Source organism: Rhipicephalus sanguineus, chromosome 2, assembly GCF_013339695.2.
Source record: "Rhipicephalus sanguineus isolate Rsan-2018 chromosome 2, BIME_Rsan_1.4, whole genome shotgun sequence".
NCBI classification, from domain to species: domain Eukaryota; kingdom Metazoa; phylum Arthropoda; class Arachnida; order Ixodida; family Ixodidae; genus Rhipicephalus; species Rhipicephalus sanguineus.
In genome coordinates this window covers 157,083,050-157,110,346 of record NC_051177.1, presented here as the reverse complement: position 1 = coordinate 157,110,346, position 27,297 = coordinate 157,083,050, and the positions used below count along the sequence as shown (strand labels likewise).

The 27,297-nt window shown below is 45.0% G+C and overlaps 1 long non-coding RNA gene across 3 annotated transcripts in view; it reads right to left on the bottom strand.

Annotated features, from left to right (window-relative positions):
• The window catches only part of LOC119383833 (uncharacterized), a 41,475-nt gene extending 19,043 nt beyond the window's left edge, over positions 1 to 22,432 (bottom strand). The window contains exon 1 of one of the 3 annotated variants that reach the window (XR_005181755.2): positions 22,384 to 22,432. This is a non-coding gene — a long non-coding RNA (uncharacterized LOC119383833). Of the gene's footprint in view, positions 1 to 11,959; positions 12,090 to 16,117; positions 16,353 to 22,383 lie in introns of those variants that run through there. The other 2 variants (XR_007415171.1, XR_005181756.2) reach the window with 2 other exon arrangements.
• Positions 22,433 to 27,297: the final 4,865 nt, after the last annotated feature.

The following is a 27,297-nucleotide window of genomic DNA, read 5'->3' as shown; positions in this document are numbered from 1 at the left end:
GCGTATTCACACTTGAGAAGCGAAGAAAAGCGAAAGCGCCACAGCGGCAGGAAAACAGTGTTCGCGCGCGTCGAAAACGTTCACATTTGTTTTGCCTCTCGAGCATGCCGTCGCCGTCGCCGCCTTCGCCACTTGATGAACTCATTATATTTTGCACGTTTCCTCAGCATTTAATTTCCTACCGAATTCAATTTATACATGCAAATTACAATAAAGATATAGTTTTCACCTTTCAAACCGTTGTTTAGGGAGATACACCAGCAGAAACTATATAAGCGGAGAAGCCCGGAGCGCAGGCAGCGGATACACCCGGCTCTGCAAAAGCGAGGCACGTTGGGGCACTCCGGCTCGCTGCTACTGCACCTACTACTTCCTGTCTTCTCGGTAATCTTGATCCAAGCCAGGCTATCGAAAAACGCGTCCTTGTTGAGGCTGTGACTTTTGTCGTACTGCACGGGCAGTTTCCAATGGCGCCGATGCTAGCCACCGCCGACGCCTTGACCGCTATTTTGAACTTGCAGCCCGTTGTTTACGTCACATGATTCAAGCTAGCGCAGCCAAAATACGGCGCGAAAATGCGGTTCGCTTTCGCGTCAAGCTGGCCGCGTGGTTTTCCGGCCGCTGAGGCAGCGCAGCGAGCGGATTTCGGGTGAGTTTTGCCGTTTTCGCTCCCTTCGAGGCCAAGTGGGAGCGCGCCATTAAAGCGTGTAAATGGGTAACGTGCAGTGCTACTGCGCAGCACGTGGCGCCATCTCGGGAGAGCTGATGCGCGTGGTACCTGCATTTGTTATAAGCTTGCCACTGGCCCCTTAATTGACTTGAAGTTATTGACTTTATTGACATGAAGTTCTAGTGCACCCAGCAGTTGCAGTGTCTGGTCAGTAGCTTGTGTGAACTGCGGTCGTATAATGAACCGCTGTTCCGTGTTCCGTATTCCGTTTTGGCCGCCATTAGCGCCCCGTGATTGGTCGTTTCAGCTGTCACTCAAGTGACGTGTCGGAAGCCCAAATTTTGGTGACGTCAAAATGACGAGTACGCGCTCATTATGCTAAAATATACGGAATCGGTTCCGTCCAAGCGCGGAACAATCTGCGAGTGGCCCCGTTTCGACGGAATAGCAAACATGGCGGTGCCAGCGAGCTTTTTCGTGTTGTTGGCGGCGATCCCTCGGCGGCTCGGCAGCACCGTGGGCGCCGTGAGCGCCCGACGACGCGTTCGACATGCCAGTCGATGAAAGAGTTCGCCGTCACATTCGCCCGAAGAAAGGAAGGTGCGGCGGTTGTGCGACGAAGTGGCCGAGGAAGGCGCGCGACGGCGCGACCGACTTCGCTGTCGGTGCAGCCTGTGGGTGCTGAGCGGCCTTCGGTTTTTCGCGAGTGGCAGCTTTCAAGCCTCGTTTGGAAGCGAGGATACATGCAAGCTGCGGTGAGCAGACTGTGTGCGATGTTGTGGCGGAGGTAATCGTGCACGCCGGGATCCGTAACAAGTGGGTTCACTTCCCGTGGACGCCGGATGAAAAGGCGGCCTTGAATGTTTCCTACGGCTGCCGGCGTCATAGGATGCGTGGACGGCAGCGACGCAGCGTTGCCGTCGTCATTGCACCGAAGGGTGGCCATCACAAGGCGGCATTTTATCCCAGCAAAGGACATTATGCCCACATCGTCATGCTAGTAAGTATCGGTCTTCCCATCCTTTCGAGCGAATGTCCGCGTAGCGAAATGTGGCTCACAGTGGTTCATGCTTTCGTCAGATCTGCGACGCAGACATCGGAATCCTGCCGTGAACCACTGAGTATGGGATCAGACTACGACGCCCACGTCTGGCGGACAACGCGGCTGCGTGAGCGCATCGAAGGGGCGCAGATTGCCGCGGCCGTACCTTCTGGCTTCTAGGTGAGCAGAACAAAAAGTTGGGATATTCACAGTTTGAGCTAACAGAATATTTGCTCGCGCTATGGTTAATGCCCTGTTTGATTAGCTCCAGGTAGTTGGTAACTGTGACAACTTACAGGATGTCACTCACTGCACGTGTGTCATCTTGCAGCTATCGGTTATCCGCTCCATAATATCGACAAATGACTCACATTGTCATGACAGCCCATTTGTAGTAGTCATGCTTCGCGTAGTACGGGTAAGTCAGACTGGTGAGGTGTATAGCATTAGATCATGTAGATGATGCTATCATTGCTCTCTTTGTGTGGCTCAGCCTTGTGGATCTCTTACATGGAAGCAGTATTTACAACACACCACTTGTATTTGTGCAGGTGACAGAGGCTACAAACCAGGACCATGGCTCCTGACACCTCTCCGAGGCTGTCCTCTCAGAAACGGTGTTAAAAAGGCAAGTGCTGCACCGCACATGCTGCAATGCAGCCTGTAATGAAGCGTTGTGCTGGGCGTTTGAAAAGCTGCTTCCGCTGCGTTCAGCAGTGCAGTTGTAATCATAATGTGCATCTCACATTGCTGCAGCATGTGCAGTGTTGCACTTGCCTTTACATTGCAGAAGGTGACAGAAATGTTCATGATTTCAGCGAGCGATGATTCCAATAGTGAGCATGGCAGTGTTGTCAGGGATGACCCCGAACCACTGCTTAGACAAGGAAGGTCATCACGCTCCTCATGTATTCCTGGACAAGCTGTCCGCAGTGGTAATGCGCTATTTGGCTAACTGCACCACTGACAACAGCACTAGGCAAGTGTCATTTCAGTGAGAAACATGTGCCTAAGAAGTAACAATAATATATGAGGTTTTCCGTGCCAAAACCATGATACAAGTGTGAGCCACACTGCAGTGGAGGACTGAATTTATCTTGACCACCTGTGGCTCTTTAACGTGAATCTCAATGCAAGTACAGCAGTGATCCTGTACGTTACCCTCATGGAGATGTGTTCGCTGTCAGCAGGAACCGACCCATGCGCTGATTGAAGCTTAGCAGCACGACTTCTTACCTGCTAAGATGTTACCTAACAAGTAGAAGAAAACGTTTCGAAGTTAAATTTCCTGGTAATAATAAATCGCTGCTGGGTTTCATCATATGCTGTATGACCAGGTCTTTCGCAGAACTTGACTACACGTGACTGGGTCATTTTTATGTGGCCGTAGATAGGAACTTTTCATTTAGCAACTGTCAATATAACGCACTGTACTCGGCAGTTGAGTGCTATAGCCAATTCTCTGGAAAGCAAGGGTTTGTTATTGTTTTTGTTACTGCTGACCGTCTTCTAATCACGAACACTGTGACCGTTATCTGCTCTATGACTGGGAGTGCACACCAAGTCTTTGTCACCTCACTTCGTGTATAACAACACAGGGCTTGCCTTTTACTTCACGCACAACTTGCGGGCACTGTGCTCTTTTGTTGCACATCCACCACACTGTTCCTTTTGAAAGGGCCAACTGATGCTGAAACAGATCGTCTGGCATTTCAAGTACCTTTTTCTCATTCAGAAGTGTGCTCATTTGTGAATGAAGAAGTAATGTGAAAGAATATGTAAGAAGTCTCTTCAAGACAGAACCATGTAAAAAAAAATTTATTCGTGTTCACACCAATGCAAAGACGGCACATACTTTCTGTAAATAAACGTACATTGTGAAACTGTAGTGTCATGTTTTTAAAGCATTACTGACATTTATTACATGCACAAGTTACAAGAAACATCGTGCTGAAGGAAGCACAGTGTGACATCGTACTGCATGGGTAATTAATGACTACTATAATGCAAATATAGATAACATCAGCATGCCTTTCTACTAATGACATATCACGTTGCTAAAAGCGTTATATGCGTTTCAAGGAGCACCTTTGTCGTCGCGTGTGGCAGGGACCAATACTGTAACCAATGTCTGCGCACCTCAAATTTTGGTTTAAGTTCGGCACATGTTGTCTCTGCTTATTGCTGCGTCCCATCATACCGCATGCAAAAAAAAGAGGGACACATGAAATGTGCACAATATACGAATCACAAGGTACGTGGGCAATTGTGTGCACAGCTATGCATTTCAGATATATTACAGAATAGTATAGTACCCCTCACAAGATGGTGGTTTGTCAATGTTTATAAGAAAGGACAGTTGCATAACAATGGTATTACATGAAGCAGCAAGCAAACCAATGTATACAGTGTGCAAAACACGCCTGTGCAATTGACGGGATGCTTTCCTGAATAGGCAATAGCAAAGTTTTTTCTTACAGATATAGCGTCAACATTACATAAATGTAAAATGCATGTTGCAATGTAACTGGCCTAATTTGTTTGCAAAAAAAGTATATGTTTGGTTTTCGAGGACATAACTTTGCAAAAGGATTGATAGCTGTGACCCACGCAAAAGTCAACTGCAGTTTCAAAAAGGACACAGATAGTAGCCTGTGTGATTATTTGCTCAGTGTAAAAGCACCTCCTGTGAGTGGCAAACAGGCATATCATCCTTTAGTGCAACTTGTAAAAACACTTGTGTCATATACATTTCAACTACAAGTGACATCATGAAACTACAGTCTTTTGGTGTACAGTCAAGTATGGTCTTCAATTCATTTCAGATAGCTCACTAGCACATGTCAAAAAACTTATGAAGAGCAAGCACTGCCACAAAATCTTGCACTGTGAGTTTCACTGGAGGGAAAGGCTATCCGCATGAAATGACGGCTTACCGCATGAAAGGCTTACCGCATGAAAGGCTTACCGCATGAAATGACGCCACATGATATGTGTTGTGTGCATCATTTCAGAAGGCTGACGATCACATGTCAAAGCAACTTGTGAAGACGTGCTCACACTACCACAAGAAAGTGGAGTATCGATTTAAAAACACTAATGCACTACACTTGTCACACCAAAAAGATGACACGCAAGTAAAGAAACATGAAACAAAGAACACAAAAATGAAGACATGTTAAAACGGAAATAAAGTCTTAATGTTCATGGCCGACAAGGTGGCTACAGTAGCAGTGAATACTGGGGAACTCCAGGCCCAATGGCAGCCAGGAGATGTTAGAGGGTGCCTGCGATGCATTGGGTAGCCGAACGCATGCCCCTCACTCCATCGACCAGCTCGGGATGCTGCAGCTAGAGAAATTCACAATGTATTACAGGCCACTTAATGCAAGAACACACAGGATACCAAACTAATGCTCCATCGGTTTGATTCGGATAGTCAGCGATGACAAGGCATTTGTCATTGAGCTGGAGAAAAAATCCATCCGTTTTTTGTTATACGTTTCAACCAGGGCCCAACCACAAGACCTCAAATAGATTTGAAGTGTTGGTTCCACTTATTTTTGTTCCATGAAAATGTGACCCTGAATTGACTCCGCTTCTTCTTAACCTCGGTACAAGCACTTCAATGTAGCATCGTTAAGTCTTCACACTTCAGCTTCCTTTACGTGGCAAAAAAACCTCGGAACTTGGCGAAACACTCGTAGCACTTCTAGCCACACACACACCGAAAACAGGCCCCCCGCTGCTGGAACAGCCTGAGAGGTGGCTCCGTAAATCTTCCCCCTTTTTTTTCAGAGTTCTCGCCGCAACGCGGTAAACCAATGCAGCATATATCATACAGTTCTTTGCAGGCTACAACAATTATACTTATCAAATCTATTCGTTATATCATCACAAATGAAACACCGTGGTGTGCATGTGAACACAAATGTTTTACGCAACAAGTTTCTTCTGTGCAAGTTCGATTAATCAGAAATGTACGTAAAATGCACAGGGGAAAAAAGTGAATATGCACGTCCATGTACGCTGTAACTACGCTCGCTCACGCACTATCGTTCACGAAATCAAAAGGTGAAGCTTACTAGATATCAGACGATAGAAGTACAGGCTTCCCCAGTTCATAACGATTTTTTTTTTGCTACCTGTAAGAACCAAAGCAAAGTAAACATAACGCGGTAACAGCATTGTTTACTCACCTTGCGGCTAGAATTCCATGTTTTCGTTGCTCTTCGCAGCTTCCGATATTCCTCTGCGGCGAAAATACTCCCCGGTAGTCGCGATCACATTCTTTTCGCAGCATTATAGGTGACAGAACAGAAAACACGGCTCGCAGAGACGATCAGCTGTTTTTCTCGCAACGGCCGCCTTAAGCGACTTGGATTGGATGCAAAAGCAACACCCATGTGGCTACGACTCTCAAAATACGTTTGTTTTGCGTTTACTTTGCAATACGCTTCATTAACCTTACCACCAGAAGCTCATAAAACAAATTTATTTTCATTTACGTACAATTGTTCTTTTGTCACACGCTCGCGGATGAAATAAACGAGTTATACGGCCCCTTTGCGGCCCTCAGCCAAAAAGTCACTAAAGTCCCTAGATTTTCTCCCCGAAAATATCTACAAAATACTAGGGATTTCCCCAGAATTCCTACGTAAAAAACGCCAACTGCCGCACTTGTCTTGCTCAACAAGCTATGGGCGGCTACGAGCGCTTTTTATTGGCCAAATTCGAAAAACGTCGCGGCTTCCGCCGTGGGCGGTGCCTCAAGCGCGATGTAACAGGGAAAACGGAATACAGAACACGGAATAGAAGTACATTATACGGCCGCAGGTTAATGTTACCTGCGCCGCTGAAGTGTGCTGGACAGAAGCAAATTCAACCATAGCCGGACTGGAGATGCACGCGGGCGTTTCTTCTTACGGTCTTCCCAATGGAGCAATTTCCACCTGGACTGGACTGGCAAAAACTTTATTTTTGTCCTTGAGGATGCGCTTAGGAATTAGCGGGCGTCTCCCACGTAGGGACCGACGGGGAACACCTGGCGGCCGCTTCTTGGGCCTGCTGGATGGCCCATTGTAGGTCGGCGAGAAGCGAGCTTCTGAGGGACCTCTCCCACTTGTCTGAAGTACAGCCGGGATGAGTGCTTCTGCACTCCCAGAGCATGTGTGCGCCGCCGTGTACATGCGCGAGGAGCATGTGTCGCTAGGGTAGGCTTAGGGATAGAAAGCGTGGAGTTTAGCGGGGTTTGGGTACGTGTGCGTTTGCAGTAAGCGTAGGGTTAGCGCCGGCGGCCTGTTACGTTTGGGGTATGGAGGAGGAAAAATGCGGTGTCAAAGGTAGAACGTGCTGTGATATAGTTGTACGCAATGGGTACATCCCGATTGGTCTCTAACTCGCTCACAAATCACTCGAATTTTGTGAAGTAAGGAGGCACCCAATATGCCATAAGTCACCGCTTCGCGGAGAAGGGAGGTGCCCACTACGCGTCTGTAAGACATTATGTTCGCTTTGTTGGTCTGTGGCTGATGACGATGAAACACGGCTGAGCTCTTTGTAATGCGTGGGAATCTTTCAATCACCCACTAGTTACGCAACTCGCGTGGTTTGACGATTGGTGTTGTTTTACTCTTCTGCCATGCTATCTAACATCTGTTAAAGTGATTGCTCACCCGACATGACACGTGTGGTGAGTTATTTAGGGCAACATTCTGAAGCATAGGCGTGGTTCTGTGGTATTATACTCTACTGCCACGCGGCGTGTCTCGGTAAAAATGCCGCTCGGGCCCACGTTCTTTTAGTAGCGGAGCTCCTTATAGCATCACCTGGTCGGTCGTCGCTCCATCCGGCGTGTCCCCGCCGTCGCGTCTCCCGTATCATTCAATATATGGCGCAATAGATGACCTCCCCCCCGCTGCCCCCCCCCCCTCCACTGTGAAATGTTAGGAGGGCGTAGCCCTCCCACTTTCGACCATGGTCATTGTCGGCTGCAGACTGGGAAACTAACAAGTAAGACAAAGTTTTACTTGAACGCAGCAATAACGTAATTATGTAAAATAACTTTCCTACAATTTTGCTTTGACGACTGTCCTGCCTGTGTCGTGACCACACATTGTAGGCTCTCTGCGGTGCGGGCTGCCTATTCCTCGTTTTCGCGCCTTGCGCTCGAGCATTTCAGAAGAGGCGATTGCTCAGCAGGGTCTCTACAAGATTACAGCAATCTGTCATGATTTTATTTTGTTCGGCCTGACCTGAAATTTAGGTAATCGGCGACGTAAATACGGGCGGGAACCAGTAGACGTTTTATAGCCCGATAAATCGCTCTCCTATTTCAGGAAATTTAGTTTCTTTCAAAACGAATATCATCGCCACTGTTTCATATCCAAGCTGCTGTGAGCTGATGAGTGTGCATAAGTGCCAAGTATTTTAGTTGTGCTGATCCAGGAGAGCTAAAAAAGATTCCAACTTTGGTCTCCGATTAACCTGCTTCACAGGTTGCTTATCATACGGTAGCCTGGAGCGGTCGCTGCGGCTTGTAACAAGGCAGTGGACTGAGCACATTGAAAAACCCAGCTTTCATGTTTGCCCTGTAGCTTGATCTATACCTCACAAGGGATATCGATGTCTTACAAGGGATCAGCGTCCATGGTTTTCTGGACTAAGAAAACTGCCCACCTGCAAAGGATTGTGTCCGTTCCTAATAATGTTTATTTCTCTCTCTACCTCTCTGTCAGCAACGATGATTTCACAGAGAGTTCTATACGCGCAAAAACAGATCAACGTCGTTAATGCTACAACTGAAAGTATCTGTTATACACATATCAATCCATCTCGCCCACTGCTATAAGTAGCCGCTGCCAAAGTGGTTGGTGGGCACCCTTCTTGAATTACGTTGAGAATGAGACAAAAAATTTCGTTATTGTTCAGCACAGTAATGCGCTGCTTATTGTGCACGCTTCATTTTAACGCCGCGAGTGTTCGCTGACTTGTGACGTCGCGTAACAAGCAGGCAATTTTATGGCACGTCGAAAAATTTTGGCGAATAGCGAAGAACCAATGTCGAACAATACGCCGTATTGAAAACAGTTTATTTTTTAACGTAGTCATGCGTACGTGGTAATTACGCGGTGGATCACTTACGCGTCATTTGTCGCGTCGTGTTACGAGCAGGTGCTGTGAGCATGACCCAGAAAATTTCGACCAATCGTTAACAGCTAACGACCTATACGGAAGGAAACAATGAGGGACAGTTTAACGTCCATGTTTAATCGCCCACATTTTTTTCACAGAATATATGAGCTTAGACAGAATTACGTAGGCTATTTACTTGGAGTAGCCGGAGGGGAGCTGTAAAGAGTCACTTCACCGCTTTCCCGTTCACTCCCCACCCAAGCTGGGTAATGGTGGAGCGCAAGGAACGACACCCAGCATATAAATTCGTAGTTATTTACAATCTTATAGTGTACACAACCAGCTCAATGTGGTTTCTATAAATATTAATTGACTGAACTTGGTCTTTTTCTTTAGAAATACTTTATATTAGATGTCTCTAACAGTAAAGAAATTGGCACTGGCTTATTCTGAAGACATCTGCGAAGTTCCTTGCTTTGTCTGCCACATGTCTTGTTTAATAAGTGAGAATTTAAGGTACTAGAGTCATAGCAGATTCTTAATACTCACCGTATTTACAACGCGAAACTGAGAGCGTGAAGTTTGCAGATGGAATGCTCAGATGAAGAACAGGCTAAAGGCGACTGTACTTATTAAACTTGGCGATAAAATTTCCAAAATGATATTAAACACTGCTGTGTTGTCGCGGTATAGAAGCCCAACCTGAACAATCTTTTTGTGTAGGTTCTACCTTGATTTCAGATATAGATATATAAATATAAATAAACAAATAAATAAATAAATATATATATATATGTATATAAGGCACTGCAGTTTCTTATATATATATATATATATATATATATATATATATATAATAATTATAATATTATAATATTATAATATATTGGACAGAGTGAGCGAAGCCAGCGCCCCCTACTCGAGAACGAGTTGGTACGCCACTGCAGTGACCTTATTTTTCCTTACTATTGCATTTCTCACACTTTATAAAAATAGCCAATGTTACCCCTCTTTTTTGCAATGTTTTCTTCAGCAGATACCCGCTTCGCAACATTTTAAGAAATTGCGCCACCATTTACTGAAAAGTACCGATCACTGTACATCTATCTGTCACTAGATGTACACTATCTGTCATCTACAAAACCTCTTTTTCCAAAATATGCAATTCTTCCAGTATTCTCCTTGTATAATTACAGGCTGATGTTGTGTTATAGGGAGTTTATTAAGCATGGTACCAATACCATAATTAATCTTGCTAAGCTAAACGTAAACCCGAGTGTTCGACTGACCAGGCACAAAGAAATGTGGACTGTACCCACCCCTAGAACTGTTTATGATGAACAATCATTGTCCTACAGGCTGCCGTCCCTACTAAACTTCTTAAAGCACGAAGATTTTGATCCTTCGTCTAATCAAAACTGTCACATTAAACGCTTCGCCCATCGTATTCATTTTTCGGAATAATATATATCTCGGAATTTTGGCCATTCTTATTATTGTTGCTTTTCATGTACATGCCACTTCATGACTATACATATAAACTATTCTCTCTATTTTCAGTGATTTGTATAATAATTTTTGTATTACTTGACGCCATGTTAAACTTGTAAAGTGTATTCTGTATTTTGCATTCATGATTGTCCGCCATCCTGCTGCATTGCCAGCTTGTAACGGGGTCGGGACCTCGTCAAGCTCTCGAGCTTTTAGTCCTGTACTCCTCCTATTGAAAGGAAATAAATTCATTGATTGATTGATTGATAATAACGTTTTACTACTCCTAATGTCCGACAAGGTCACGTTTGACGAATATAGCAAGTGCTACCGGGACGTCTACCATCCGGTGTGATGTAGTCCAGCCTCGTTCAAAGATATTTAATAATATCACGCGTCTTTTGCGGCCGGTATGCGAACCGGTTTTCACGCCAAACTTCTGTTGTCACTTGTATCGAAAGCTTATCCCACCGGGGAACGCTCTAGGGGACAAGTCATTTTACTCCCACCTCGGCTAATATTTGTTTACAGTGTACCCCTAAAACATAAAGACAACGTGATGCGTTTCCTAAGCAATAAATACGCAACACGACAAAGTGTAAACTGACGGTTTTTCCAAGTAAACACAGACCCGCCTAGTTCGCTGAAGACCACATGTCATCGGATCGCTTCCTCGGCGGAAATTAAAAGCGAGTGTGTTTCAATTACAATGATTCTGAAGGTGAAGGACACCGTTACCGCTTGAAGCAGGGATAACTCTGGTTAATTTATCTTACATGGGAGATGGCACATGGCGCATGGGTGTAGGAAACAACGGAATGAAGCGCAGTCGCTACATCTTTTTTTTACTACTTTGCCTAAACCAGTGCAGTCAAAATTTTAGAAATGAGCCAAGTACTGTTGTTGCTCTAATGCGGTAAATATGTCAGCTGAGATGGGAGTATTTTCAGCATCAGCGATTGTTTATGTCATTCAATGTAATGAAATGGATTCTTCGCACTTGAAAAGCAGGTTGTCCTTGCTTTATAAAATTACCTTGGCGTATAAAATAAAATTAAAATGATCTCGCCCATATTGTAACTGGCATACACAGGCACACGAGCTTTTGTTTACATGACACACATTGAGCGGCGCCCTTATTTTCTAATTACCTGTATACTCCATGATGGTGCGAATGCATACAGTGTATTCTCAGTCACTCTGAGAAGTGAAATATGCAATTTATTTTTATTCCATGCACATGCGCAATCAATAACAAATTATTGAACCCCTACGCTAAAAAAAATGCGCGAGGACAGTTGTCATCGCTGCGAAAATAACTTCAGAAAGCTCGCTTTGTGCCTTGCAACTTTGACTTCGCAATATAATTATCCTTTACGGCATTTACATATGTAGTTTTCTATTTGTCTGGATGCCAAGACTACATTCCTACAATTAACAGATATGACAATGCATTTTTTGTGCTACGGTGCAAATTACAGTCGGTTGTACGTTAAAACTGTTGAGAAGAAAGGATAAAATAAAGTAGCAACAGTACTATCACAAATGTCAAGGTCGCATTCGGGCTCTGGTACTTGTGCACAATCATGACGAATATTGCGGAAAAATAAATTGTTACATACCGTGAACTTCGGAGGATTTTTCTCTTAGATTTTCAAAAGTAGGAATAACAGAAGCTTCTCTATCGCTTCTCGGCTCGTGACATTTCTTTTCCAGAACAGCTATAGTTGCTTTGAGAGCAGCAGCACGCTGAAGATAATTTACGGTTGAAATGTCGGCAACGAGAACGCCATCGCGAGATTTTATCGCTCGCGTTGACATGACATATACATGAAGCTTTATTTCGGCAATAATAATAACGATGTCGGAGACTTTTTAAGCACTATAGCATCAACAAATGTGTCATCAAATCGAAAGGGCAATCAGCCGTGTAAAATCTGTCGTAAAGTGGCCTCAAAAAGCATGTAAATGCTAAAATAGGCTATCGACGGCCCAACATGCAACCTAAAACTTTTTAATAGCAATGTACGTAGAAGCGTACTGTTCTCTCAAGCAGTGCACACGAACGTTATGCGTTTATTTATAAAGAAAGCAGCAGCTGTTGAAGATTAGCTGCTGTAAGAGGGTCGACTATGGCGTTGCGCTGCTCACATGGATGTCGCGGCTTTACTCCAGGCTATGTTACTCATAATTCGAAGCCCCTAAATGAAAAACAGTTTCATTATACATACATTTAGGTACATGTAAAATAGCATAGGTAGCACAATAGCACCGCAGCGGTGGCTACATGGTTGAGCGTCCGCTTCCAATGCGGGAGGTACCGGGTTCGATTCCCAGTGCCGACCGGGAACCCACCGGTTTTTTCTGAAGGGGTAGATGAGTACACCTACCTGGCGCTCGGTTGTTAATGGGTACTCATCTCGAAAGGTGGCCCCATAAGGTTCTGCAAAGACCCCTGGGCGCACCTTAACCCACCACAGCCTTGGTGAAATAGCTGAGCATCCGCCTTTGCTGTGGGAGGCAGAGAATTGCTGACGCCGGGTACCTACCGGTAAAATAGGGACAAGCGCACTTCCGGCCTGGTGCTCGGCAGAACGAAGTTCAAAGTCGCTTGGGAGGGCACCCACCCTGTGGGAAATTGGCGGCATGGGACCGCCAGACCTAAAAATAAGGTCAGCCTCTTTTTTTTTCCGACTATTATATATCTTGGAATTATATTTGACAGTAACCTTAACTGGAGAGACCAAATCAATACTGTTTGCACAAAGTTGTCATTTAGTTGTTACACTCTCATACGCGCGCGTCAATACTTTGACTTGACTTTGCTGCGAACATTATATTTTAGCCTAATTCACTGCCACCTCAGTTACTGTTGTGAGTCGTGGGGCCAAACGTACACAACATACCTTACTCCGCTAATCCCGTTACAAAAACGAGCTGTCCGTGTGATTACGTTCTCCCCGGGTAATTACCCCTCCAATATTCTATTTCAGAGAATGCGTATACTGCCGTTTACGGAGGTACGCAATTACAAGATTTCCTGTTTAGTAAATAAAATAATAAACACAAACACGCCTCTGCCGCGTACTATTTTCACGTGCCCGTCGTTAAACACACAGCACGCAAGCATCGGTAATCTTGACCTTCCTTTATGTTCGAATGTGTATGGTGAACGACTAATCCAATATTCTGGTGCTAAGCGGCGGAACAATTTGCCTCTTGAAATAAAACTCGCAAGAAGTTTTGACATTACCTGCAAACGATACTTCATTTCTAAGCAGGCATTTTCTTCAGTTTTTGTTTATTTTTAAAAATTTTCTCATGTATATTTTTGTGTTCATGATAGTTATGTATTTGTTGTTTTTTAGTATGATTCCTTGAATCTGTATAATACTTTTCGCTTATGGATGATACTTTCGCTTTTGTTTCTTTTTCTGCACAAGACTGCTAATTCTTATAACCTTTTTTTGTATTGGACCCATCACTAGCCGTTTAGGCTATGGGTCCAAATATTTCTGTACGCATTTTTCATATTATGATGTAATAAAATTCTCCTTGATTGATTGATTGAAGCCACGAGTGCACTGCTTCAACATACTGCATAGTAATACTGCTGATTTCGCTATAAAATGATTTACATTAATTAGTGTTTGTAGTAGCAAATGATGACTGTTCATGAAATGTCTAGTTTCTTTTTTTTTCGTGTAGATACACTCATCATATTACATCTCCCGTCGTATTACAGTGCATGAGGCTGCCAAATGTATTCTCCAGCTTTTCATTAAAACATTTCTCTCTCTCTCTCTCTCTTTCCGTGTGCTTTTGCTTTTGGCATGATACTTTGTTAAACTTTGTAATATCATGCAGTTTCTTCTCTTTCAGAATGCAATAATACTAATTTAGGGTATTTTGTTATTGCAAGGTGTTCGAATTATCCTAGTTTCCATCCATGCAACTGTTACGAACCTGACAACTAATGGCCTTCAACAGAAAATAAAGAAGTATATTTCACACCTCGTGAGATGAAAATACCACGTAAGGCCATCTGCAAATAATGCGCAGTATTGGATTCCTGAAATATCCGTGCTAATGCCGTATATTTGCAATGCCAATTCTATAAAGGCACATCAAAAGACCACCGGGCGCATTTCCACCGGGTTGCGCGCCGCTTAGTTTCCGTGATCTTTCCTCTTACCAGTCATCTCGCAGCCCTTCGCTGTCGATTGTGCAAGTCGAACGCACAAGATTGCTGATGACGATCATCCGTTACTGAGAAAAAGCTCACGACTTGGACCTTCGACCAGGTCTTATCCGTGCTCCTATGGCTGCCCTTTCGACGTCGCCGACAACCAATGAGCACTATGTGGGCTCTGATCGCTGAAACAACTATCTGGTCGCCTCGGTCCATACGCGCAACGCCGGCAAGAAAGCAACATTCCTCTTTTCGCTGATTCTCTCGCCAAATCTGTGACTACAATAGCTTGTACCGCTTTCTTAAAGCGTCTGAGACCCCTTTTCCATCCGGTTCTTCTGCTGCCTTGTCGCCACTAAAAAGGCATGTCATCAGATCAACGCAGTGATGGCGTCGTTTAATGTGCGTGCTCGGATAGCGCGTTTTGCGTCTCCCGGCTCGGTTTTGTTCGTTCAGTGCACGGAAACCGAATACAGGCTGTAAAAGAGCAACTTTATTGAGAAATTTATTAGCACTGTTCCTCATGTAACGACACATTGCACCGAATCACACCCGGTAGATATTTATAGCCCCGCTCCGTTCATCACATATCCGTACAACGCAGCTACGCAAACTACTACCGGGTTTTCGCCCCTCTGTTTCCTTTGTACACACAATATCTATCATGAACGCTAATCATTATAGTTACCTACACGCCTGTTCCAATTGAATAGACTCCCATTTGAGGCGTCGTTATGTACATTGGCGGTTGTATAACTGTGCCGTTCATTAACAGGCGAGCAACCTCACCACAAACTATGCCCTGATGGTAATCGAGTTTCTTGCTTTTATCACACATACCCCCATGTGCTCTCGCTACCATACTGAATATGACCTAAAAGTGTCATCTCCGCCTTCAGTTCTGAGCTGGCGACCTATGCATCCCACTCCTAGGTTTTCCAGTAAGTTGATAATCGTGTATGACGTACTTATCCCTTCGTTGCTCGCATTACTGCCATCGATTGTTTGGTTGACCATGCGATATTTTCTCAAGACTTACATTGTCCTTGATGAAAAAAGGGCTAATTTAATCACATAGAAGCCTACTATGAACCCTCTATACTAATTGCATATTACATCGCCAACATCCCCACTTAGCCGTATTAGTTCAGTAAATGCCCACGATGGCCTCTCTCTTCATTTTGATCATGTAATGAAAAGATGCAAGCCAGGATGCACACCATGTAGGTAGCGGCCTCTGCCCCGGAGCAGGCGCGAATGTATTTTGGACACGTGAGGCTTGTTCTGCCTTCACGCTCTACCTTGTAAGTAAATCACGTTAAAACACGTGTAACGCCGCAAAGTTTAAACTACGTATACACATGTTACTCATACTACGACGCATACAACAACGCTAAGCCCGCTACGGATGTGCTCCGTTAATGAACACTCCAGTACGTTTCTGCGATGAATCGGATAATCAATAATTTTTTAATCAACAGTTACTGAGCTCCAGAAAAAAAGCAACATTCAACGAATATACGGAAGGGACAAGCGCTTGTCCCTTGTGTATCTTACTTGCGTGCTGCGTTTTTTAGGGGCGGAGTACCTTAGGCTCTTGGCGTGCCGGTGCGCATCGTGCATCGTAGTCTGTTGTCGGGACGGTCCATTTGCTTGAGGACATGTCAGGGCGCCACAGCCTCAGCGCTCGCCGTGTGGCGAGAGAGAGCGAACGGCACGCGTTCACTATGGAAACGGTCTTTCTGCGATGAACAGTGAAATACCAGCTCGCAAGGAACGAGAACGCGCCCTCACCCGCGAGAGAGAAAACCAAAGCAGGCAGCGCCTGCTAGCGAGTTCCTTTATGAAAAAAAAACCGACTGCTTGCGCTGCACAACCGTTCACCGGCCACCGCGTATATATAGGCACTGGATCTTGACCTGCAATGTAGTGTCGTAGGGAGATTTCTCTTGTGCGTAGTTCAACAATATTGATTGACAGCGTGAACGTTAACTAAAAAGTGGACTGCGGGTCTCTATGAGTAATCTCTCTTCTGTCTCTCATTTCCCATTAGCAGTGATTTTGCTGTGGGAAACACCGCCGCACACTGCATGCTTTGCCCCTCCACATGTTTCACGTTCGTGGATCTGAAACACCCTTCCCTACATGCTTCGCCCTTCCCAAATTTCTTTCTTGCGCTCACTAATGTTTCATCAGCATGGACCAACTAGGCCATCAGAAAATGCTATTAGGTTATTTTTTATGGGTTTTAGCTGGTTATTGAACCTGATAAGTTACCCTCTTACTCATATTCATAAAAATATCCCTTGGAAATGCGTGTACACTATATATGAGATAATCACTGTGGTGCCTAACTTCTAGGAAATGTTATTTTCATGCGTAGAACACAACCCGGACCAGAGAAAGTCCACTGACAAGCGCACTTTGGTCAATGTCCCATTTTGCATATTAAAAAAAAACATTTCGTGAATACCTGCCAACTAGCCCAACGGCTGGCGTTACTAAGCATAACTTCTAAATAAAAGAACACAAATATTTAGCCTGGTGCAAAAAATGGAAAAATGTTAAACTGTACCCTATCTCCTTTAGGAATTGCCTTCTCTTTGGGTTTTAGAACATGCGGACAAGAGCTAGCGTTGAAATATATGAAGAACAAGACAGTTTAATGAAGAAAAAAGAGAAATAGGGCGTCGAACATTATGGGTGTGGCCCAATTTTAGGACTCCACTGGTTTCGGCGGCATCGCCGAACTTGACCAAAGAGTGCCAACTACGCCTTCGGGTATGAGCTGGCAACCTGCGCCTCCCACTACACTTCATTAATTTCAATTTCCTTGCCCAGAAATTGTGGAGATGACTTTGCGAAAAGTTTACCCTACGAGGTGACCGAGAATGTGCCAGACGTTCTCCACTGCCGCAGCGAACAAAGACAGTACGGTCGGTTTGGTACGACACACTACGACACATAGGGCAGCCGTCGAGCACACGGATGAGAAGACGCCTGCCAGAGCAGCGCTTCAACCTCTCGTGCAGGCCTGAGAGCATATGAAGCAGCAAACCAGCGTCAGACAGAACCGAACTCATGGGAGAGGGGTTTGTCACTGGCAGCCAATGACGGCAGGTGAAGCGCAGTGGGGTATGCAGCGTGACCTGTGGCGAACATTGTTCCGACATGTTTGGACGCGTGGCTCCGTGCGGGGAACACTGGCGCATGGTTTGCACAAGGCAAAAAAGTCTGGCGGCGTAGCCACGGAAGCCATGTCGCCGATTAACGGTGGTTCCCGGCGCTCGAGCTGCGCTGGGCCAGCACACGCGCTAGATGGGTAACGAGGCGCCAAAGGGGAGGGCTCGCTTGATTCGCACAGAATATCTGCAGGACCTTGGGCTTTCTATAGGTCATCTCAGCCGCCCCTCCCTGCGTTAAACACTGTACCTTCCTGGCCCTCACCGTAGGAGCCAAAATCACGCGCCGTGAGCCAGCTGCGTTACTCTGAAATATTCGCCTCCAAACTAGTGGAGTAATAAACTTTATTAAGGGGAACCAGCAGGTTTAAGTGGCCGGGCCTAGGCCTCCCATGAGGGGACTAGAAATGAAAATTAAAAAAAAAGCAATAAACAACCGGCTCAGCATACTGCTGAATTGCAAAAGCAAAAGAAAGTAAAACATACAAAAATTGTACGTATCCTTAGCTCATTTAAAGGGCTTACTGGCACTCACTAGGTTAACTTCCTGGGACGAAAACTCTGCGTGGAACCTGCAGTTTATATTAAGCGTGATGTCTCTTTATGCAAACTTATGGACAGTCTGAATGCACAAAGTCCGCTTGGAGCAAGTTGTTGCCAGACGTCCATGTCCACTGTAGGCGAACGAAGCGGGCGCAAGCGCACACATGTATTACTTCAATGGTGTCCGGCCAGGCAAATGCTGATCTGTCGAAACCCGCCCGTGCAAGCGAGCACCGAGCTAAATGGCAGTAGAAGAGGAATCAGACGAGGGCGAGATGCATGCGCCGTCACAGAACACAGTAACAAGCGCACTCTCCGCGCCAGACGCCCGCGTGACGTAAGTGCAGCCGGCACGAGCAAGCGCCGCCACAACAGTGGAGGAGCTGTGCACTCTACGCGCGTAAAACCCCTGTATCTTTCAAAAGTTGCGAAATGTTTCCATCCAGTCGCCTTCTCCTGTGATAGGTCGGTTGGCGACACGTCACCTTTTCGCCTTCGCACCCCGCCGAAAGGGTCAAGCGGCGCCCGCGGCGGGAGGTGCGGATCTCTGTGTTTTCAAGCACGCACTTCGCCGATTTTAGTAAGCGGAGAGTAGTACCTCACACGCCTCGCCTCTGGTACCTTATTGTTGCAAACTAGGAGTACCTATGTACCAGGGCTATTGAGTTGACGAATGAATTTTGTATTTGAAGTTAATTTTTGTAGAGTTACGCGGTAGTATTCCGGGCTCCTGTGTTTTTGGTTTCCTCACCGCGCGGAGGAATGAAAAATGCATTTTCCCCCCCTCTTCGCGGTGACAACTGTATCTGCTGAAGGAAGATATGGATACACAAAATCGGGCGCAAGGGCACCACAGAAAACTACAGGTTATGCAAAGTAATTCATTTTGTAATGTTCATAATTTCTAGGAGCCTTTCTACCCGCCGTGCCTTTGTTCGTGCATATGCATGGGTATTATCTCAGCAACACTATTATTGTTTTCCATTTTTTGTGCTGTAGTTTTGTGCGTACATAGTGTAGAGTCACACTTCAAATTTCCCGCAATGAAGAGCTTGGGACCTCAATACAACAGACGGTGTATTAGGGTTTTAGCCGCGACACATGGATGACATCAGTAACTGGAAAGCAGAAGCGGGTGCGGATGGACGAGAATGATGAGGCAATCAACGTCTATTACCTTTCGGAGAACTCTATAGGAGCCTGTGTAGTGATGGAGGAGCTTCTCGCAAAGGCCTTGGCTTCTATACCGCGTCCAGAGTAGAACTAGAGATTAGGCAGGGTAGTGAACTTCGCGGCGCCACAGAGCCTATTTTAAGCGATTTGGCAAGCTATTCGGGCTCGAGAAACGATGTCATGAGCATAGATGGTTGGTATTGAAGGATCTGAAGGAAGGAGCGTTTCGAATGGCAAGGGAGGGTGGCTGTCATACAAAAAAAGAGAGAAAAAAACGGCGAACAGCCATTTGTGTCATGCCGCAGCGAATTGTACCCAAAAGTAACAACTGTTAGAGTGGCATTCTGGTTCTGGGGATCAGCAGCGATGTACTTTGAGAGAATATCCGCAAGATTTCGGTTGCCGCTAGGTAGGACTCCTAGTCTGTTGATGGTACGCTGTCGTAAGCCGATGTTCCGCAGATCAGCTGCGAAGGATTTTGTCGATAACATTTGTTAGCAAAGAGCGTTCGTGGTCTGTAAGAAGCTGTAGCGAAGCCTTATGCCGAAGGATGAGGTCATTGAGAAGAAAGTCTGCAGCATCTGTAGGACAGCAACTTGACATGGTGCGCGATGGCATATCTGGTGGCATAGTCTGCGTCAACAGCAATTCACTCGTTCTTTTGAGATGGACATGGGGAGAGGTCCTAGCAAGTCAAGGTCGACGCAAAAGAATGACACCACTGGAACGTCAACATGTTTAAGCAGGCCAGCCGGTAGAAGGTCATGACGTTTGCGATGCTGCCAGTGCTCAGAGGCAGGTACGTATAGGTGCGCAGAACAATACAAGCCAGGCCAAAAGAGCAGCTGCCGCACGCGATCTTAGGTGCGTAAAGGCTCAGGTTTCCCGCAGTGGGAGCGTCATCTATTTGTTGAATGTTGGTGGAAAGCAGGCGTTGGAGAATCCACTAGTAAGAATTCCGGACAATGAGGTCTTATTTAGAGGCCACCATGGCCGAGGCGACGACCTTGAGATAAGGTCGATTTTCCCAGTCCGATCAGCGGTGCAGACAGCGTAGTCCAAATTGCCGAGTTCCTCCCACTCACTAGATTGGATCAGGGAAACTGTGGCCATGTGAAAATCGCCGTTGTCGTTGTTGGTTAGAGCAGCAGAAATAGCCTTGATTTCCCGACGGACAATTCGTGTTACTTCTGAGGGCGGCGACGACTGCACACGAGAGTTCGCTTGGTCTTCGCATGAGGACATCGCCGCGTTGTTTGGCAGCCGAGTGACTGACTTCTGAATATGCGGGATTTCGGCCTGCTCAAAACGCAGGCATTCCTGAATAATTTCGTCGTCTGTCACACAAGTACGGCTCATTCAAAGGTTCAACGCGTCGTCTCCTATTCCCTGCAGCACGTGACCAACCTTGTCCGACTCGACATGCCACTGTAGATAATACGTCAAAGAGCCAGCACGTACTCAATGTATGAGATGCATGATTCAGTGGACGTCTCAGCTCGGCTCGATAGCTCTTTCTTTGTGGCTGCCTTTCGACCCACGGGCTTCCAAAATAGCTCACAAATTTTAGGTACGAAGCACCTTAGGGGCTCGGTTTGTCGGCGGCTAATGTGTCCGTTCTATCTCACCTTGACAATAGACAAATATCTGTTGAAACTATTCTTACATGTAGTCGACCGAAGACATCGCAGCTGGAGGCGACGAAGACACTTCTGAGGTTAAGAGAAACGGACTTCGACAAACGGCTGTGATCGTAATGTCGCGTACCACGCAAGAGTGGCGGACTGTGACTGACTGCGTGTGTGCTGTGTTATGGATTGTCTTTCTCTCTCTCTTTTTGCTATCTATCGTCAAATATCCCTCACCCTGTTCCCATGCGTAGAGTAGCTAACGGGCTTTCTTAAACTAGTTAACGTCCCTGCCTTTCTTTCGTTACTATTACTTTTCTATTGATATCGTAATTTTATTGCTTATTTTTTCGGGAGAAGCAGGGCAGATGTGGAGTTGTTTTTTTTTATTTAGGCTAAGGTACTGGCACGTCTTTTAACGAAAGAAAGAAAATTGATGAGAATGTCGTTTTTTTTTTGCTAGACATAACCTAATGCAAACATCCGACAATTAGGTTAAGGACGCCCTATGTGATAGGTACTCCTTTTCGACATTGTGTTTTTAAGACTGTTCCTATTTATCAGGGTGAATACCTTGAAAGCTAGTGTATAATAAAGAAATTAGGGGGTTTGTCGTATTCAGCAAACTTCTCCCTCACCTGACTGATCCAATGAATGCGATCCATCGCAGAGTAAACTTCCCCAAAACGGCTTGTTTTATAGGATTGTTGAATTTCAATTTTTCTCTTGTGTTGTTTGTAATTACCTTCGTAAATATTTTTGTATCACTGAATGTAAGGTTATAGACATCTTATTCTTGAAGTCTTTTACGCCTCCTTGTTTATGTAATAACACAACATTGACAGTTTCCCAGCTCACAGCAAGTGTTGTTTTGAGGCACTGAGTGTAAAATGTGGCAAGTTGTTTGAGATATTAAGCAAGTGAAACGGAGTAAATCGCAATACCAAAATAGGAATTTTATGTGCCTGCTATGAGTTATTATTTCGTAAGGTCATCACCAACTGCTAGTCTCGGCAATAACTTAATCGATTAGGCAACAAGAACTACGCGTTTGAAATAATTCCATGATGTTCTTTGAGCAGAGTATGTTGCCGGTGATATATGTTATTAAGGATATTTTTTTTCAATATGGGAACGTTTCTGGCTAATTAGTTAAGCAAATGGCTGCATTATTTGTTTCAGAGTTCAGCCATGCATAACGCATGACTTTAAGGTGCATAATGGTGGATAATAGCGGCGCAGATTTTACAAAATAGAACTATAGTGAAAGTGATAGGAAATGCTGCCATATACGAAACAACTACTTTTCTACGTACACATTCACTCACCAAGTTCCAAAACTGTTCGCGAAACATCAAGTAACCTCATTGCATCATATATGTCAACAGTGAATTACCACGTATACCTTGGCAGTGTCTAATTTATTCGTATTTGGTTCATGACGTAGGTGTTGAGCGTGTACTTAAGCAACAGCTCCGCCTCTGTATAAAGTCGCGGCACGCTCACGGGTTTGCATTGGATGACATTTTACAGCTTTTCCACATTGACAGCTCGTATTTGTTTAAGAGTGCTGTTCAAATGCGAGCAAGTGGGCTCAAGTGTCACCTCGACAAGGAAAAAGGCATAAAAGCATTAGACGGCTGAAATACCGCCAGCTTTCCTTAGTCCAGATGCTCATGATGCAATACACAACTCACAAGTTGCACTTAGAGAAAGAAAAAAATAAATTTAGTGTTTAGCAGTCGAGCATTCGTGCTTTCGTGGTCAATGATGGATGTGCCTTTAACACAATGCTCGTCTGTATGACTCTGTGTTTCGTGAGGTAAATTGAGCCACATAAGTTCTTTTTTACAACGAACATACAAGTTTGCTTTATTGTACAGATATATAAAAGGTAAAGTGCGCCAAATGTGCAATAGCCACCGCTGTGACATATATTGTTTGAAGTTTAACAGGCGCTCTTGAGAACACAAAATAGATCGTTAAATAAATAATGCTACAGCAACAATTCTGTTCGCTGTTTTTAAGTGCTGGATGAAGGTCTTCTAAGAAACATTTATTTCTGCACGAATATGTTCATGTTGGCGCCGGAAATGCATACAAAAAAGAAAAATAGGAGTGTCAGACAGGCGTCGCCATATAGTCTTTTTTTTTCTTTTACTCAAATTTTTTTCGTACACTGCGCACCACTAATATCGACTGTTGTATACCCTAAAGCCCAGCGTTATACATGGCTAAACTTTGAAACAAATACTGAAGCTCCTTGTGCATTATGAATAATTAAAACTGTCACAATATTGAGAGCTATTTTTCAATAATATAAATCAGCTGCAAAAGCCTCCACTCGCAGAAAATTGTAAACTTGGTTTTATTGCGTGTCCGTTGTTTCCTAATAATCGGAGTCGTTGCAGCGACTCGTAAGTGCTGTTGACCTCGCTAAATTGCAAGTGACAGCAGGTACGCCAAGATGATATCTTAATATTGCTATTCACTACGTTTGACGTTTATTGCGATAGCATTTATGTGGACACTCTCGGTAGCTTGGTGATTTGAACCTGCGAACTACCGCTCCGCAGCGCACTCCCTTAAGCAATTCCGCCACTCAGTATACATTGTTCGGCATAACTGCGAGCGAATTATATACACCATTTACCACCTGCGGTAGGCAGAGCTCGGAGGTGCTTCAGCGTGTTCACTATCACCCGCGAGATGGCGCGAAGGGGGCGCTTTAAAGGTCGTCGCCCCGCTAGTAGCTGCGTTGGGTGGGCTGCTCTTTTGTTCGGTGGAGCAGCAGCGTTTGAGAGCGAAATGAAAATTATGCGACATGTGGGCCACGTTGCGTCGTTGCCTCCGCTGCATTTGCGTCGTCCCGCTGGCGAGCCACGCTAGTTTTCGATGTTTGTGTATTGGGGCAACGCGAGTCAAGAGCCCAAAAGTGAATTAGATTCTGCGCATATGCCATGGCGGCTCGCAAATTTGATAGGTCCCCTAGATCCATAGACCCCAATTCTAAAGGTCTCAAATGGCTCGCCGGATTTGGAATATGCGCCTCCGACTTGTACTTTGATATACAGGGTGTCGTCGCCCGCGCTCGCGCCCGCGCTCGCGCCCTTATCTCTGGGTGGGGGAGGTTTGTACGTCTTATGCTTTCACTGCAAAATTTGCCTTGAAGCTATAGACCGCAAGAAGGTAACTTCGCTCACTGCAGCGGCCGCGTTTACGACAGAAGTGAGCTGCTAACTGTGACAGTTGTCAGTGACAGTTCTTTTGACGCAATAACAAGTGTGACAATTCCTAGTTGGCCCTCAACGTGTGTGTGTGTTCTGTTCGTACGCCTTTTGTGCTTGAGCAGCGCGCGGCAAGTTTCGAACTTCAGTAAAACTTTTGTTGGGCCTAGTTCGTACATAGCATTTAGGAAGACAACTTCAACGCAAATCAAAATTGACCATAAAGAATAGACGAGACAAGCACTGGCGCGAAAAGTTTCGAGCTGCATGCCGTTCCTCCACTTTGTAGCGATAGCTACATTCCACTTTGCAGCTATCGCATTCATTGCTTGGCCCTTACAGCGAAACTTACTTTTTTGCTATCCCCAGAGATCTGGTCATGATTAGACTGTATTCGAAGACGCAAAAATACAGAAAAGAAGATGAGAGTGCTTCTGCTTCTGTAAAAGGTAAAAATTTTCTGGGCAGGCTTCCAAGTGACGAAATTGTGAAATAGGAAGACAATGTTAAATTACTGCTGGGGTTTTACGTGCCAAAAACAACGACATCATTATGAGTGGTGGGCCGCAGGAATTTCGACCACCAGGGATTCTTTTCACGTGAACATCTATCTAAGTAGACGGGCCCCTAGCATTTTCGCTTAGACCGACAATGTGACTCCTATGGACGGAAGGAACCCGCCACATTCCAGTCAGCAGCCGATCACCGCAGACACTGTAGCACCGTGGCGCCAAGATAGAAAGACATGTTTTTCCTCAATATCTGTAGTAAGGCTCTTGATCGACCTCGTGACAATCCCAAACGATTTCATAGTATGTAACACGCTTTTACAGCATCTTAATCATCGCTTAGGATTTCGAGCAACTGAGCATGTTAAGAAGACACTGCTAGGATTTCTGGGCATTATGAGACGGATGCCATATGCGACCCTTAGAACGACACGAAATAGAGCAGGCCAAGATTCTAAGGAGCCTTCGTCAATGATTTTCATCACTGCTCTGTCTTGACTTTCGGAGAGTTGGTATCGTGAAAGTTCAACAAGACCCAGAGGTACGCATGAGCGGCAGTTCAACATGGCCCCCAACTGTTCCTTTTTTCGCACTCTTGTAAATAGTGCATCCAAAATGAATGTCATTCAAGTGAGCATATCGATGGAAGTCTGAGAGTGTGGCAGCGCGTCGTTATCAGAGTAATTTTGCAAATGGGGCACTCGTACCCATTGCAGTTCGCTTATCTTGTTTAATCATCTCAGGGAAAGAAACTTCCCTTTGCCCACTGCGCAGGCCATAGCGTTATACACTTGGCAGAGACCGCAACAACTCGTTGACAACATTGCCCATAATACACCCACAGATACTAGCCGAAGCGATGAGAATGAGGTACTGAATTCAGGGGAGAGAAAGCAAAGCCACTCGCATGTTCGATGTACTCAAACTCATAGGAAGAGACCTAACGAGCCCCGAAACGGTGGTCTATCTGAAACTGCGGCCGGTGTCACTTGAGCATCTGTAAACACATCTGCACAGAAAGAAGAATGAGTGGAGATGTGAAGTCAGAGGTACGATAGGTCTCTCAAAAAGTCAACGAAAGTTCTAACTAAATGTGAAGAAGTTGCGCGCAAGGCCCTTTCACATTAGCCCAAAATGTCACTGTGCAAATCAAGCTGACTGGGAATGCGCGATAAGATGACTAACACAGAGAAGGAGGAAAGTATTAACGAAGTTAGAAAAATGAACACTCGAAAAAATCATGTTCTAGGTTGGAGAAAGCAAGATATTTGAATTGAGGAATGCTCTAATGAAGTAAATGAGCCGAAGAAGCTGATGATGACTTATGTTGCTTACTGGCGGGAGGGCCAGTTACGCCCAAAGAGCGCCAAGACAAAGTAAAATTTGTAAATGCGTAAGCAGGATCAGTGACTATGGATGATTTCCACGTGGCTGTCAAAGGGTCTAAAATCTTTCGTACTGAGCGTGTGTAAAATTGATATTATCAGACAGTTGCGACGCTGAAGAAAGCTCCGACAAGAGTGGGAAATACGAAACACTTTATTTGTGCGAGCTTGTGCCCGGAAACTGAAAAGTTCATGTACGAGCACTTCAGACTCTACACTGATAGCGGCGACAACAGTTGTCAGCCGTCGAATAACCTAATCAACAGTAAAGCGCATCGCCATTTTAAACCTGTGGCATCAAGGTTTCCAACCTTATTGTTTGTGGCCGGGTTAGTTCCAGAATAAACTATGCTCTTCACGATGAGCGCTCAAGTTTATCAGAATATCCTAAAATCAGATGGAACGTTCCTAGACATTCGGGCGCGGTTTGCGCAAGGCAGTGGCTATACGTGTAACGAACCGGTTTCATAAAAAAGAAACGTACGAGGCACTATCCCCTCTCAAGCAACATCGTCCCGATGCAAAAACAGAACATGGAAAGGGAAAAATTAAGGCAGCTTTGCACGAATGGTGCCAAGCCTCAAGGAAATGTGGAGCCGGGCAGCCTTTGTTTCTCTGTAGTTCTTTCTTCCTCTCTTTCTGTCTTTTTTGTCTCTTTATTTCTAAAAAATATGTCTCTCTATTTTTTCTCTTTGTTGCTGTTTCTATTCATCTTCCTATTTCTTCCATTTGTCTATCTCTTTCTATTCCTTGCTTGCTTTCTATTTTTGACATTTCTTTCTCTTTATTTCTCTCTTGCTCATTCTGTCTATGCTATGGTTTTCTATTTCCCGTTCTCCTTTTCCTCCTCTTCACCCTCATATCCCTCCTTCTCAACCACACTTCGCTTTCTCACTATGCTCTATGTAACCATCACTTTGTCCCTATCTTTGCTGTGCTTTCTATCTTTCTTTCTATTTCTTCTTTTTTCTTTCTCTCTCTCGCTTTCTTGACTGCTTCCTCCTTATTTCTAAGTTCTCTCTTTCTTTCACTCTTTCTATTTCTCTCTTTCTTCTCATTCTTTCTATGATTTGCTTTGCTCTCTTCTCACTTTCTTTCCCTCCTCTCCCCCCTCGCGTCTT